This window comes from Phaethon lepturus, unplaced genomic scaffold (genome assembly GCF_000687285.1).
Source record: "Phaethon lepturus isolate BGI_N335 unplaced genomic scaffold, ASM68728v1 scaffold15667, whole genome shotgun sequence".
NCBI classification, from domain to species: domain Eukaryota; kingdom Metazoa; phylum Chordata; class Aves; order Phaethontiformes; family Phaethontidae; genus Phaethon; species Phaethon lepturus.
This window is the reverse complement of record NW_010549906.1, coordinates 16,621-33,865: the sequence shown is the minus strand read 5'-3', so window position 1 is coordinate 33,865 and position 17,245 is coordinate 16,621.

Here is a 17,245-nt window from a genome sequence, read left to right as displayed (position 1 = left end):
ATTCCTGCTTGCCACTGGCCAGTCTACTGGAAGGACTGTTTTTCTGCTAAAAACTCAAAGTACTGCCAACACAACAGCCTGGCCTAACAGGAGACAGCAGCTACGACCGGCGATGGCTGAAAGAACTTGAAACATCCAAGGAGAGCGACCATGCTGCAACAATCCACAGAAGAAAAGACCAGCTCTTACGCAAATAGACTTTTTTTTCCCCACAAGATCTTAGCAGAAGATATCAAAAGGAAGAAAGGGGAGAACAGGAGACATCTTGATATCAACTCTTCCCCAGCTACTTGCGTCTTTCAGACCCTCCAAAAAATCTCTTTTCATGAAAAATGTTCAGTTGCTCAAATCCAGAAATAAAAACTGTGCAATGTTATAGTCAGAACTGATTTCCAAGTGTCATGCATTGTCCTTGTTATTGCAAGAGAAGAAAAGGCGTTTTGCAAAGAACAGGTCACCAACCCTTTGTAACAAGCCGGGCACTTTCCTTATCCATTGAATTTTTATGTGCAAAAAGGTTGTCCGGTGAAAATGCAAGATGCTGGTTAGTTTTTCAGGCAAAGCCTCTCCAGCTCATATAGTTTCTTTCCCTCTCTCCAAAAAAAACCCCAGCCCTCTCTCTTGGGATTCAAGCGGTTTCGTACATGCCTTGATGTATAAGCTCTCCATCCTTTAACTGGAGCAGGTCAAACAGGTCCCTGACAAAGAGCCCTGGAAGTCTGGAGCAATCTATCATCTGCTTTGTTATCGTTTTAAGTAGCACCAAAGGGAAATTAGGTTTACGGGAGATGTTCCAGAAGCTTCAGTAAAACTGCAAACTTAGGTGGATATAAAGTTCACGTGACCTTGCTTGGCTTTGTCCCCAACCTGGGCAAAATGCAGCAATCAATCACGCGTGTGGGTTACAGTTAAGCCATCAAAATGGTTCAAACACAGAAATTTAAGTACGGTTTTGCCCGACTTTCTGAGGACTACAACTAACTAGTTTCTCAGAAAATAATGAGGTGAAGTCTTGTACACTTCCCCTCCCGATCAAGGTCATTCATTTGCACTGTAATGAGACACAAACACAGAAGAAAAGAAAAAAAAAAAGCCCGCCAGGGTTTATTTAGCCCAGCTAAACCACATCATCGGCTACATGAGCACTTGGCAGCAGAGAGAGGCCACGAGTTGGAAACGCAGAGTTTGTTTCAGGGCAAATAATAAAACAATAGGCAGGAAAGGGCTGGCTTTGCTGCTCTCCGTCACTTGTTAGCAGGGACCGGAGTAGAAGCGGGAGGACCGGGGTGGTCAAAGACAGTTGTCAGGGAAAGGCATTAGCTGGAGCAAGTGCAGCGAAAGCAAGAGAAGCCTCCGGATAGGAGAGAGATGGGCACGTGTTTTGGGAGAAGCGCAGAGATGGGAGAAAGGTGGGGAGGGAACAGGCTGGGGAGGGATGCACGACGGCGCGGGAGAAAAAAATGCCAAGGGCGTGGAGAGAGAAGAAAAAGCAGCTTGAAACCATTTCGTCCCATTCATCAAACCATTTTGTCCCATTCGTCACTGGCGTCTGCCTGGACAACAGCTTATGCTGGAGACACAAGGCAAGAAAGGGCAGAGCGCAGGCTCAAGAGCACTGGGACGTCTCAAAGGTGGATCTTGCATCGCGCTCGCCCTCCCCCAGCTCTGAGAGCGGGGAGCGTACAGGGGTAACACACACAGTGCCCTTCAACAGTCCCTTTCAGCCCCCCACGAAGTATGTCCTTCTCCTGCGCTCTGGACAAAGTAGGTTAAAGCTGTAGCCTAGACCTTCAGCAACAATACGCAGCTCCGCTGAAGGCCATGGGTCTGTGCCAGCTTTGGGAACTAACCTGAAATCTCGCCCCGTGTTTCCAGGCAGAGGCACAAGGGGAATTCGGGGATTTAGACACTGAGATTTTTCCTTTAAGCATGGATTTGAGGAGTCTATGATCCCACCTGCTTACTGAAATAGGGCTTGGAGGGCTCAGAGCACGAGCGGAGCCTCATCAGGAGGTATCTCCTGGCACCATCACTGCTTGACAGGGCTGATCACACTGGCTGGATTTTAGGTCTTCATTAGGGCAAGGACACCCTTTTCTTTCTGTAACGAGCTGCCATGTCCTAGCCATGGCCTCTAAGTGGATGCTTTCTGCAGAAAGCCTTCCTAACAGAGCCCTAACATCTCAAATCTTTTCTAGTTGTTGTTAAAACATTAGAACCACATTCCTTATAGGACAGCTCCTGAATATTTCATTCTTAAAAAAAAATATTTCAGTAACTCAAAAGAACAATTTTTTCTCTTGTGTATTCTACCGCTCAATAAAATCATAAGTATTTGTTGACCGTAACAACGCTTTATGTGTTTTTTCCAGTCCTATCCAGAGTCCCTGCAGTGCTCAAAGGATCTGCTTCCTCTTGGAGCACCTTCTGCAATACAAACCCACTAGCAGATAGCATGGAGAAGCCAACTAAACCAGCCAGGACATTTCTAGGGCGTGAATGACGCCATCCAGGTCTGGCACTGAGATAGAGAACGTATGTTCAAATTCCGAATTCTTAAAGGGTCAGGATAGGATTGGCATAAAGGGTGATTCTAGCCTGAATTTCAGCTTTAGTCTTGTAATTGCTGTTCTTTTAAGTTCAAAGTCAGATCCCAGACCAAGGACTAGAAGAACGCTGTGGAAGCAAACTCTAGGAAAGGATTTGGGATCAGACTTGCTGATTATGGCTTCCCTTGTTTTTCCCAACTACGTTTTTTTTATAGAGGAGCTGTAAGCTAGTGACTGATTGTGGCAGGTCCTTTTTCCACTCCATAGGGTGAAATTAGTGAAATTACTTTTACAGCATTGACTTTTATAGCATAGATGGACAGATTTCTGTGTCAGCTTTCACAAAGCCCAGGAACAACGGCACTGCTTACGCTTGTCTGGGGAACAAGCACCAAAGAAAAGGAGATCTTCCTGTAAAAAAATTTGCCCGGACATTCGGGGAGGCAGCTGACAACAAAACTGATGTGTAAACTTCCATAAAAGCTTCTTACAATTTGTCTAGACCTCAATTTTCTGCCCACTCATGGCTTATCCAGAGGTGCGGTAAGCAGCTTGCAGCAGTTTTTCTAACCAACAACTGGATCCGATGCTTCAGTGGGCTTTAGGTCAGCCCAGAGGCTTTAGCAGAACTGGGAGACTCTTCGCTCTTGCAGATAAACCCACTTGAACCACCAGCTCAAGGAGCACACAACAGCGGGCGGGGGCTGTGAGTAGGAAGCACAGAGGCTGTCCTAGGTCAGGCGACAAAACGACAGTCGGGGAAGGCCAGTCCAGGGTTCTCTCTTACCTTAAATCAACACCGCAGCTTTCCAGAGTACACATGAATTGCTTCATCGGTAAACTCATCCTGCACAGAAAGCGCTCCGTGAGAAGCCACCGAATTCCAAACAGAAAGTGACCCTACCTTGCCCCATTATTAGGGCTTTATTTGATCCTAGAGTAAACACATCCCCCTCATACACACACAGGGAGCCCTTACACAAAAACGAAGTTACAGACTGGTGTGTCACCCGGCTCTCTTCCCTGGGAGCACAACTGGTCCCAGAACCTCTGAGCAGCCCAAGGCAAAATAGCGTGAACCTCCGCTCGTCCCAAGGCAACATGGCTCGAAGGGGAGCGAGGGCCTGGCAGCTCCGAGTTCACACGCTGGATTAAGACTTATTTTCCGCATCCTTAGGTCCAGCTCACCCTCAGCTGGGAAGTTGGGAAAACCATACAGCCCCTGTGAACCCAGCAGTACAAGTGGCTGTCTTACCTTTTTTTTTTTTTTAATTTATCTGACTGTAGGTGTCAGTAAGCTGTGACAGACTAAACCTCCCACGGGCTAGCTGAAATTAAGCCTTTTCAATTCCCTCCCTCGAAATTAGCACAGGGTGGTAAGGAATCTAAGGCATGAAATCAACATAAAATGCACCTAATATTCTTATGTTAAATACTCATATGCCAGGCATCGAGCTGATCAGTTCCAACTCTATTTTAAGCTAGTTAATGGCCTAAACGATAGAGGTTTATGAGTGCCAAGACCTATAAGGAAGCCTTCATCCATAAGCAATATTGCTTGAAACAAAAAAATAGCCGTTTTACTTACTCTGCAATGGCCCAGTTCCAGACGTCTCAGGAAACTCTACGTTTAACAACATACCTAGTACGTGGCACCAATACGATAAGAAACGTGTCCATGGTGCTCGTACGTACCGTTTTTACCCAGATAGTACAAGAAGGTACGTTGTCACATAGCTCCCTCCTTCCAACAGGTTTCTAAAATTCTGTTCAGAAAAGTCAATGACAAGTTCAGCCTCTGAAGAAACTCAATTTTTAGTTCAGCATTTGTGTCGGGGTTATATCATTTTAGCATATATTTCATGGGCAGCTTGAAAAATCCGTCTGAATTCCTCAAATACAACACAGAAACAATTCCGTAGTGCGTCTTGCTTGTACTGTCCCTCTCTCTGGGTCATTTTGCAGTTTCTACAGAGTTGGGTATAGGTGCAGTGCTAACCTCTTGTAAGACAAATATTTCGTTCGCATTTCCAGAGAGAGCATCATCATTTGTTTGAAAAAACACGTTATAAATAGTATTAAGGAAATAATAGAGAATTCCAGAATTCAAAAGCAGGCTGGGAGGCGAATCACTCCCCCATGGCAACCCGAACACCGTCCTGGGACGGATCTATTTAACACAACACGGTTTTGCTTTCCATAGCACGGTGCACAACGCTTCCAGCATCCCCGAAATTTCACCATGCAAGCATACTAAGGTCTGAATGAAGATGTCATTCCTCTTCTTCAGCAAGACGTTAAGATCCTCCACGATCCCCAGACACGTCGGTTGGTTAACGATCTGAAGTCACTTCCTACTGAAAGTGTGTTTTCAAAGCACCATGATCCCCAGCCACTGCAGGAATCCAGCGATTCAGCTGGAGCAAGTCACCGTCTAAGCCAAGAGTTTAGCCAGAAAGGTCAAGCGAGAGACACGAGGAACATTTTGCAGAATTCTGACTAGACAGAGAAGAAGGGAGAAGATCTGGCAAGACAGAGAAGAAGAGAGAAGACAAGACATTACGGTGTTCTTTCAGAGAGGTGGTAAGAAGCCTTTCAAAGAGGATGAAGTTTATGGTGATGCTCGGTCTCTTGTTGATGAATGAAACAGTGGGGAGGAGATAATTATGAAAAGGTCTCACTTGTGCAGAGAAGTTGTTATTTTCCCATTTTGCTTGCTGACAGAATTACCATAGGTTTGGACTTTGTTTCCTAAACACTGACCAGAAACAACATAAAAACAATGACTCCAATACGAGCTACAGGAGAATAGAATAGCTCATTTATTTCCCATTTCAGACCGAGAAATCTACTCGGTCTGAACATAAATACGCTACCGAGGTTGCGGCTTAGGCGACTTACCTCTTCCGCAAAGGAATCATGGACTGGTCTATGAATTGTCTAAATTCACCTCGTTTCTTCGAGCAACAGCAGTGTACTCAAGCTGAGAATCTGAGTCATATAAAAGGTTTAATTTAAGAACAGTCTTCTGTAATCCTGAATAAAGATATGTAGCAGACATCCATTTCTGCCAGGGCTTGTAGGAAAACACAGTGACAGTAGTCCAAATGTTCACCGATCCAGAACAACAGCTTCAATATATTTACCACATACTTCACTTCTCCCTGTAAACATCATGCAAAATGACCAAAGCGTCATTGCAATTATTACTATAGCATATCAGTCACACTAACACACACATACACCTATCCTGAGCATCAAACAGGGCATTTTTTAAAAATGAGGGGTTTTTGATAAAGCCACTCCCATTCCTCACAGAAGAACATTCATCCCTGTGCTAAGAACCAGCTTTAGATATATTAGTGCTGAACGGTAAAATTAACTACTGGAAACAGGAAGAGAGGTGGAAAGCCCGTTGGCAAGCAGAAGTCAGGGGGAACGACTACTAAAATGCATTCCAGCAAAAACAAACCACAAACAGCCAGCTGTGACCAGCAAAATGAAACGCAGAAAAATCCTCACATCTGGGATCCCGTTCTACGATATACAGGCCAACTCATGATGTATATGGAAAGCTAAGGCTGTTTTCTGAAGTATTGTGATACAACCCTGATGATTATGGATTGTGGATTATAGGATATTGATGATAAATTGACTTTCATGGTAACGAGTGCTGTGCATTGACCGCTACATAAAATTGAACCATAAAACTAGTATGTGCCAAGTTTTTACCTCCAGTCAATGTTTTTTCTAGAGTCAGTGTGAGAATGGACTCCCTGTCAATCAGGCATTAGATTCAAAGCCTTCTCTAGCCACTGAACAAGTCCTGGGTTACAGTTTTGCTCTGAACCAAAATGCCTTTCCTAGCACCCCAGGGAGACAATCATCAGCCTGCTGCAGAGTTAGGCAGCACGTGTATCCAGTTCCAGATGTCCAGTTTTGCTGGAGAAATACTTGCAGGAGCTCGCAATAACTCCTGTTGCATTTCTTGATCAGAACTAGCCGGTCAGTTTGGAGGAAAGTTGGGGTTTTTTAGCCTGGGGTTAAGTGTGAGCGACCTGAAGATGCTGACGGGAATGACAACATCCTGCTACAACTACACATAGCGCTGATTCCCAGACATTATTCTTAGGCTGTACCTGTACTTTGGGACTCCACCCAAGTCAGCAAGCTGTGTTATAAATAAATCACAGAATCACAGAGTTATTAAGGTTGGAAAAGACCTTTAAGATCATCAAGTCCAACCATCAACCCAACACCACCATGCCCACAAAACCATATCCCAAAGTGCCACGTCTACACATTTTTTGAACACTTCCAGTGATGGTGACTCCACCACCTCCCTGGGCAGCCTGTGCCAATGCTTGACCACTCTGTCCGTAAAGAAATCTTTCCTAATATCCAGTCTAAGCCTCCCCTGGTGCAACTTGAGGCCATTTCCTCTCGTCCTATCACTAATAAAGGTGCTAGCTAAGTCCCGTGGGGGTTGCTCGGTTGCAAATAGGAACCCCGCTGGTGTGAATGATGACAGTTTTCTTAAATACCCTGGGGTTTTGTGACAGGGCTCTTCCACCCATTGCTAACAACTCAAGCACAGGCCACAGGTCAAGCCAAAGAAGCCAAGGGAAGCTCCGCAGAAATTCAAGACCCTCAGGAAATGAGTGGGAAAGAGGTCAATGAGAAGGATCCTCACACAGGAACACCACCCTTTGCCTGAAGCATCATTCTTAGCCCAATTAGACAACTATGCAACTTATTGGCCAGGTGCTGAATTTGTATATGACAATGAGAAGATTAATCACAGTAATTGCTCATGAATGCACACATCCTAGTTGAAATGGGTGTGGCTGGTTTACTTGTCCGATTCATTTAATTCCGTTGTCTTGCCCTCAGATCTGCACTCCTGTTGCAATGAAGCAGCGACCCATTTTATATAAAACATAGGAACCATACTGCACTTTCTCTTCTGTGGTTCTTCCCTTATTTTCATAGCGAACAGCACAAAGCCAGAGCTCGTGTGCATGGGCCTAGTTACAACGACAGTCTTTGGGTCCGGCCCACATCAACCCACTTCAGTGGGAGTCTTCATGGCTTTCATGTCAGCTCTCGTCTGTGCCATTTCAACTGCCCTTCTGCCAGAAGTCTATATATTGCTTCAGGTCCCTTCTGTGCCAAACATCCCCCCGGATCAGGAAAGCATACCACCTCTGGTGAAGAGATCTGAGAGTGAGTGTGGGAGTCACTGCCCACGGAGATGCCAAAGTGTCAGCTGAGACCAGGCGAACATGCTTAGCAGAGTAATTAGACTGATGATATTCCCATTAGAATTAGTCCAGAAAAACTACATTTAAAAAAAAAAAATGCTAGCTTACAGATGCCTGATAAAACATGAAAATTTGGTTTCGGAATCTGCAGAAGATGCTGTTGGTTTCTCAGCAGGAGCCAGTTCCTCCTTCTGCCTGGTCCTACATGCAACTCCAGAACAATCACTCGGAGTTGAAATCATCGTCCTTTGCAAGTCAACAGACCTTTAGGCCACACTCATGGTCCCCAACGGACCTAAGCAGCAAAGTCTGTTCTTGGTCACCATCGCCCGGGGCAGGGGGGTGGGAAATAAAGTGTGAACGTGAATTGAATGAACATTGCTGCTGCCAATACCAGTTCCAAGCTCTTGCTCATTCTGGTCTCCCAATCATGCTGAAGCTCACAAAATGCTAAAATTAAACATCTGATTTGGTAAGGATATGTAACTGAAATGCAATCCAACGTCACGAGAGGGAAAGGCATCATCAGGTTGACTTTAAAGCTGCAGCGTTCATCACAGCATTCCACTGTCGTGACTCCTTTCATATCCCTGCAAAAAAAAAAAATCAACAATTTGCTTAATAACAAAATGTCTGGGCTTGAACGCTGCAGCATCAGATTCTGTCTCTCACCCTGGGCAAGTCACGAACTAGATAGTCTTTAAGGTCCCTTCCAAACCAAACCATTCTATGGCTCTATGAACATTTCTGTCTGAAAAATCCATAAATAAAAAGCAAAAATGTTGCATCAGTCTGCTCGGTGATGCACAAATGAATTGCACACAAAAACAGGGGACAGAGATTAAGCAGCAATTTCCTTTCCGCAACGTCTCTGTAACCACCTCTAAACAGAAAGGGACAATTTTCAAGGTCTCTATTGAAATATTTTGGAAATGTACCTGTTTTAGAAAGGGTCTCACAGATGCGTTGTTGCCAAGACAGTGAGGACAAGTCAGAGTGCGACAGCACACGTGCTGCAGTGAGAGGGTTTAAGATATTTGTGCATTTTGAATGTGTGAAGCCAGGCTTTTAAAAATCAGCATAACGAAGAGCAGCTAGTGACACTACTGCTGACAACAGCAAAATTACTTCTGGGTTTTCAAAACTCGGTCGGATAAGGCACTGACCGGCCTGACCCAACTCACAGGTAGCCCAGCCACGAGCAGGGAGTAGGACTAAATTACCTCCAGAATTTTCTTCCCTCTGTGCAAATATCCTGCGATACTTGCAGTGCATGTGAAATGAAAGAACCACCTGCTGCAAAGGAGGTAAGTTTTAACCCGTCACTCAGTCATGGACCCAGAAGCACCAGCCCAAGCCAAAACATTTGGAGGACTATGAGCCACAGGCAAACTCCCAAATCTTCACAGAGTCACTGAGGATTTTAAAAGAGCTTGTGTAGTGTCTGATGTGTCTAAATTAGTTGTCACACCAGGAGTGTGCGAAGACCACCTGGTCTTCTCTCAGGCACATGTATGTCGTTTTAGTGCTAGATGAACGAGATTTGGTCCTCATGTCCCCTCCATTAGCGTTCCTATCCTAGAAGTACAAGAGTCTTTAGGCTTAATGCAAGCCAGAGCTGTCAGGCTTTTTGGGTGGTTCCAACACTTCACCTGTCCAAAAGGACTCTTCTCATCTACTCGTGGGACCATTAGACACTGCTGCAATTCCCACTGAAACATTATTTGTCAAACCCGTTGCACTGTCAATTTGACAAAGTTGGATTAGTGTTTCATTCCTCATAATTTTTGTCGGCTGGCATTCAGCAGGTGGCCTGACAAAGGGGAAGGTCAAAGGCAATGGAGAAGTCACCTCTTCCAGCCCCAGCTGCAATTCTGATGCAGAAAGAGCAAAGGTGTCTTTCAGTCGCGACTGACATACCTGTCCATTGGCATGAAGCATCTTAAATTGACTCTAAGGTGATTAACAGAGCAGAATTTGCAGGACGAGCCAGGGGAATGAAGGACAAAGAGCTATCCTTGAGCCAACACCACGTCTACATCTGCCGGAGGAAAACCTGCAGTCCCAGAACTCAACTGGAAGCATAAATAGGAAAGATTAATGAAGTCTCTGGTATTGTACATTGAGTTGAAGTGTGTGCGGTTCTGTGTGCCCACGCAAATACGACTGAACTTCTCTAAACAGCACAGAAACAAGTGCTAGAGTTTCCACTGCAAAGTTTTCTAGGGACCACCTGCCATTTCTCTTTCAGCTTTCTTACCACGGCTCCCCTGTCAGAGACAGCCCCATAGGGAGCTGTTTTGGGGCTTACTACCAGTCCTGCAGAAATTGCTGTGAACCACTTTTCCATCACTGAAGGTACTTGTAAGTACCCAGACATGTACCAATGACTCAACTTTTCTTGTTCAGCTTAACCCAGCCTGATATCTTCTCCTACAAGGGGAATCATTTCAAGTTCCACCTGGCCAAAAGAAAGCTAAAAATTACCTTTTCCTTCCCAAACTTCCCCTGCTGTGTCTCTGCTACATCATACTAGCTCATGCTATCACATCTCCTGAGCCAGGGCATCACTGTCAACTCAGATTTGCCCTTCTTCCCCTCACAACCAGCCCACAAGTAGATCTAGTCTCTTTTTCTCTACGTTCTCTTCCCCTTCTAATCCACCTCCAAATGAGCTCTTTCACTTACCTCTTACTTCAGGCTGCGCACAGCATACCTGCCATCTCACCAGCAAAGTCATACCAAGCTGTGAACTCTCCCACCACCTCCCATCACACCAGCAATCCAGCACAAGTTCCCCTCCAAGGGTACACGCCACTCAGTCTCGTATCTTCTCTCTGATTTCGTCTCCTTTCACGTTCCCTCTCTTGCCTCCTGATGCTGCCCATTAAATACCCTATTTAAAACTTCCCGTTCTTCACCTCGATACCTTCTGCCACACTGTGTGCCCAGATCCCCTGTGATGGAGGGACCCACAGAATATACTGTCACTTGATAAGCAGGGAGGGGTTGGTCTCTTTGGACACCTGCTGTGAAGAGGATGCTGAAGATCCTTTGCTGCTTAGCCAAGCTCCACAGGACAGAGGCTTTGCAGCTGCTTTACCACAGTTCCCTGTGGCACACATCAGCCCTTCTGGAAGGGACCTCACTGTCCACTTGACCTCACCACAAAGTACATCATGGCACACTTTAGCCTTCTGCTTGTCCTAGCTCCTTCAGCAACAGCTATGCAACTGAAGCATTTCACTGCTGAACAAAATTTGAATATTTACAGCCACGGAGCAAGCAAGACTAGAAGGCATCTTGCCATCTATCCAACTCATCTCATGCAAATGGGAATTACCCCACTGAGGGCCTGTTCTGGCTTCTGACAATCCTGTGAACGTTATGCAAACCAGCACAAAGTCCATCTGCCTTAACAGGCTGGCTAAAGCCAACGTTTCAGCTCCTTCCAGCCCAGCCCAATAACCCTCGTACAAACACGGAAATATTGACACGATAAATAGCAAAACTGACCTCTTGGCTACCAGCGCCAGTGGCACCACAAGGACCACTCCTATAAGGAACGTGTTGCCTTAGCAGAGCTGACCAGCCCAGCCCTCAGTGCCACGTGCAAGGACCACTCCTATAAGGAACGTGTTGCCTCAGCAGAGCTGACCAGCCCAGCCCTCAGTGTCATGTACACATTTAGAGTTGTGCCAAGACGTTGACTTCTTCAATGTCCTGGCAGGGCCACGCTGCCCAAATTTCTGAAATGACTAGAATTTCCCCGTGGCTGATATAGTGCTGCCTATTCTGCAGTAATCCTTGCTGGGTTGATAGATTCGTCATCAAGGAAGGTAACTAGTCATCATGAAAGCTTTGAAATAGCTGACTTTGAGGCCATCTCCTTACCTTCCCCCTTCTCCTTGACTGCATCTGAAGCAATCAAAAAAATATTTCCTTTGTTGGTTCCTGGAAACATGAATCTCTCTGTGCATGTGGGGACAGCCTGATCGACTGTACAAGGACAGCCTGATTTACAGCCCTGTGCAAACCGTGAGGAACTCCAAAGGCAGGCTAAAGGACAGGACCAGCAGGGCCAGGGAATTGCCATGAGCAACCAATTCTCTAGGTCCCTTATCCTGGTTTCTCTCTTCTTGCCATTCAAAGTCTGCTAGATCTTGCACTTAGGTATGAACATCTAAGTACCTAAAAGCACCTCATCGTGCACAACACTGATCTCCATCGGAGATAGAAAACATCCCTTTTCTGTTCCAAACCCAAGCTCCTTTGTAGTCCAGGTTAACATGCCTCATGCTGGACCTGCAGACCCTTATCCCTCCCAGCACATAGCAGTAGAACAAATATATCAAGCACACACACACCCCTTATTGCTCCTGAACGGTGGGCCCCAAATATCCACCTCATACTGGAAACTAATCATCTCCCAGTTTGACAGATGGGGAAAGTGAAGCTCCAACACCAGATCATCTCTGGTCCCTTTTGCTGGAACTTCCAGATTATTCGTGTTTTGGTGCCACACCAAAATGCCTCACATCCTGCAAATTTGGTTATTGACAATACTAACAAACATCGGAGGCTGCTGCTGAAGAAGCCGGTGGCACAATGGACATACTATCAACCTATGTGTACGTTCATCCTGGTGCACCTACATACATTTGTAGTACTACTACAAAACGTGATTACTCAGGTTGGCCAAGCCTCTCTGTATGAATCGTCACAGGGATGACCGAGGACCACTGTCCTTCACAGCACACCCTTCTCTGGTCCTACAGTTCCTACGGCATCTCCAGGGCAAACAGGCAGTCTGCTCCCACTTGCCCGCTCCCTCATCAGCTCCAAGAAGAGATCGAGGTCACCCACACACGCTTTTCTGCTTACAGAGCATGAGAACGGAAGGGGGATCACAGCACAAAGGCTGATTTATGGAGACAGAACGCCAGGCGTGCTATAAAGCCACCTTTATGCTTTATGGCAGGAAAAAAGGATTTAGGAGGGAGAGAGGAAGGACAACAAAATTCTCTCCAATGGTTTTGGTCATTATCCTTCAAACAAGTCAAACACATCTACGAAGGCAGATGTTTGAACTACCATCCCTTTGAAGCTCTCTTTTGGCCCAGGGCAGGCTAGCAGGCCCTGCGGGGGCAAGGAGAAACGCTATTCACACAGCGGCATGTACAAGAGGATCCAGAGACTCTGTACAAAGGACATAGAGAGGGTCTGGCAACTGGACCATGGTTTATTTCTGAGAGGGAGAACAGCAGGAAAGCTCTGGTGGAAGAGGCAGGCAGATGGGGATAAGGGAGAGGGCTGATGTCTTCTCCAACCATAGAAGCGTAGGAGCCAACCTCATGGTTCAGCTCCCAACGGCAGGGAAGTTTGTGAACAGCAATCCCAACTGACTTTGGCGAAGACATTACACCTGAAGACCCAGACATAGCAAAACATTCACAGTCTCTCACCTGACCATCCTCGTGGCTTTGCAACGTTCCTCAGGCTTTACCAAGAATCCCTAAAAGGAACTGAAATCCTTCCTTTCCTTTCCACATCACAGGCTTATTCTCCGGTTACCCAAGGAGAACAGCACCCATCTAACCCCAATTCCCATGGCCAGCAGCAGACGAGGGCTGCAGAAATACACCTGGTCAGCAGGTGTGCTGCCTTCACAGAGGCAGGAGCAGAAGCGAGGTAGGACCCTGGAGATGCTCCATTCTCGCAGGGTGGACAGCAAGGGAGGACAGTCCCTGCCTGGTCTGCCTGTGCCCTCTTGTGGCTGCCTGACCATGCTGCAGGGAGAAGGACCGAAACCTGCGGAGAAAGAGAGGCGGCAATTCCCCCTCGCAACGAACGAAGATTCTTCTATTACTTTTTAATACAGATTGTAGGATCTCCCCCCGTAAAAAAAAAAAAGATAGCTGGAGACAGCTCTCCATGCAAAATTTAGCTGCTTAACACAGGACAGGTCAGGAGCAGAAAAGCACAGAGCAACTTTAGTTATCTGAGCAGACAGCAGCCCACTCCAGACCCATCAGGGAAAGGGCACCCAGGCAGTTTTGAGTTTGGCAGGAAGAGGACAGCCCTCCTAATTACTCCATCACCTCTGCTGTTGGCCCTGGCAGCTGCCTGCCATCTCCTCCTTGAAGCCCCCCCATCCAGGGGAATTTGTTCCGTCCCTGTTGGCAGCTCCGCTCGCATCCCTGCTCTACTCCAGCACTGGCAGCGAGGGCACAAGCAGGACGGGAAGACCCCACCAGTCTGCTCCTGCTTTGAGATCACCAGTGGGCTTCCTTCTCCACGCCCAGATGACTTGTCCTATAAAATGGTTACCACCACGTGAAAAATGGTAACATCATTTTAGAAAAAGGCACAGGACCTTTGGGTAAGCATCACTGCTCTCTGTTGGGGTTCTCCACATCCGAGGCGGCAGCTCCTTCCTCTGGGCACTTGTTGAAACTGAGCCACCTCCATCATCTCTCCTTCCTACAATGTCGGATGCCAACAAGAACGAATCCAACCATGGCAAATTTTAAGCACACTCACCGACCCGAACAGGCCAGGGAAATCTGAGCAGCAGTGAGGTGCCACTCGTCCCGTGAGAGGAAGGCAGTAACACCCACATTTACAGAGGAGCGGGAAGGGAAAAGGATGACGGGGAGATTTGGGGGCCTGGCTAAGAGTATCTCGGGCACTCTGGGTAGGGAGGACACAGGACCCCAGTCCCTGGCTTTAAACACAGCACGGAGAAGGACATGCTGATGTTTGTCACGCTGTCATAGCGAGCATCAGTGACTGGGTCTCAGGACTGCATGCAAACAGGAAAAATGGCGAAGGCCTGACCACCCTTGCATCAAGCACGAATCCAGAGGAAGCCCATGGGGGTTCAGAGGTTTGTTGCCCCACGCTGGGGAGAACCTCAGCACCGAGCACTCACCCTGCCTCACCCAAGGACACCAGGTTCCTTGGGGCCAGTCTTTCTCTTACTCATCCTCACGCAAGTTTACCTTCAACGTAGGAGAAGCCCTAGGTCCCAGAACCACTACTGCCATGAGGTCTAACACTGTTTTCTACTCTGGTTGTACCTCTGCTTCAGTTACCCAAAGGCATATGATGTTTTGTTCTTTCCCTCCACTGCCATCACCGAGAGATGGTGGCAAGAGATCTTCCAATGTTAGTGTCCACAGCTAAACGCAGGAGGAGAGAAAAGTTATTTTAGTGAAGCCGGGGTGACCCAACTTTCCAACCTGAAGAGTCCGAGAGCTGCTGCAGGGCAGGCACACGCTGCGCCCACAACCAGCCAGCATCTCACTTGCGCTCGCCTCTGCTGTGGCATGGAGAGCTGCGCATGGGCTGGGGCCAGGGGAACCCAGCCGCAGTGCCCCCTCCTAGAAAGGAGAAGAAAGGGCCTGCAGGAGCTGGCTCTACCTTTTGGTAAGAAAAGGCAGCCTTTTCCAAATCAAGTTGCAGCTAAAAGCAGGAGGAATTACCTGAACAGCAGGAGCAAGTTCAGTCCCCAGTGCTGCTACAACTCATACGTGCCAGCTCCTGCCTTCGTGCCCAAAGCCCCGAGCCCCTGCGCAGCCAAGGGGAGACCTGCCCAAGAAGAGTCCACGATCCAAACACCTCCAGAGAAGAGAAGCATTCACTCTACACCACTTAAGGGCCCATCAGTAATGACAACTTTTGAAAAGTTCCCACCACAGTTCTGCCTCCACCTACTGGTAAGAAAAGCAGGAGACTGCTCAGCCCTGCAAGGAAAGAGGAAGGAAGAAGATCCTTGAATTAACCAGCCTTTGGGACAGCCAGCATATCATTCCATGTACTTCACGCTAGTACATGGAAGCGGAGCACAACTGAGGAAGAAACCTCAGCCTCCCTCAGCAAGAACCACAGGGACCTGCCTTGTCAAAAGAAACAGAGTTTTGCGTCTGGGAAACACTCTGCTTTCTACCAAAAGACCGTCTCTTAGTCCCCTGGAGAAGTCAGGGACTTTTATCAGTCAGGGGCAGACTGATAAAGCAAAGCATTAAAACCCCAGTCCCTAAAAGCGTTAAAAACAGGTGGCAAGCGAAGCACAGAGCACAATGCCAGCCCAACTTGATTTCTTGGCTACCGAGCACACACGCTCCAACCAACCCAACCCTAGAACTGCAACCAGGCAGATCTTTAAAGAGGTTAATAGCAAATGTTTATTTTCCTTTAATAAAGGGCAGGGTGCAACGATCCCGCTGTTAACGGAGTGACTTCGTATTAATTTACAAATTGTTCTCTCTGCTTTGTTTTAAATGTAAGACAACCTTATACAATGCATTTCTCGAATTCCTTTCATCTCAAAGTGCTTTACAAAGTGACACTGGGGCGGGGGGGAATCCCACAAGCCTTCCCCAGTGCTGCAATGCAGCCACGTCTGTTGTGCAATATAGCAGCTAATGGCACAGAGAGATCAAAAGGTCAGGGGGAACAGATAGGAGCAGAAACTGCCACGGATAGAATTTACCTGAGCTGAAGTCTGCAACTAGGGAAGACATTTCTATTTTCTCCTCTGGAAAAGCTGGTGTCAAATTGCCACAAGTCTGCAGACACCCAAAAAATGCAGGTTTATCACCACCTCAGGACCCAGCCAGACTCTTACCCAAAGATGTATTTTTCAGGCTTGTACTCTACGTTTGAAACACACTCCTTTGGTGAAGGGTAGCAGATATGCACACTCACCTAGCCAGGGTGAGCGGCTGAGTTGGGGCACTCAGCTGCAGGAAACAAAAGCTGAAGTGGGGTGTTGACAACTTGGACTTGCAGGTCAGCCCTTTCTGAGCTGAAGGAGGTGGATTCCATGTTCGTATGTATTCTCCCAGCTCTGGGGATGACGATTCACATTTCACATAGCTACTAACCCTTGGCAAACAATATGCTGGTACAGCTATAAGAAAAGGAGTACCCTGAGGAGCAACTCAGCAGCATACTGTGAAGTTGCACTCAGTGACAGGAAAGCTTGTGCTCACAGTGGGGTCTTCCACAGAAGGTTCTCAGATCTACTGTGAAGCTGTCCTTGTATTAGGTTCCAAGCCAAATACTTTTGTCTTTCCTGTCTATTCCTCCCTCCCCTGAACAAAACCACAGCAACTCAGTTAATTTTCTTCCACTGAAGATACAGAGTTCCTACTGTAGCATCTCCCAGGAGAAGATGAAGCTTAATGGAGCTGAGGATGGTGATCTGGTTCTGGGCACCAACTTGCTAAGATGGGAGTCATGATGATGGCAGAGGGACAGGGTAGCACACCAGTCAAGGGTGCAGAAATGCCACGTGAGATGAAACCTCCAGGGTGGGTGGCGGCTGAGCCGATTTCACAGTCAACTGAAGAAAAAAAAAAGGCTAAACTGTCTACAAAACACTGCCATGTCTTTAACACGGTTCTGTACAAACAAGCCTGGGCC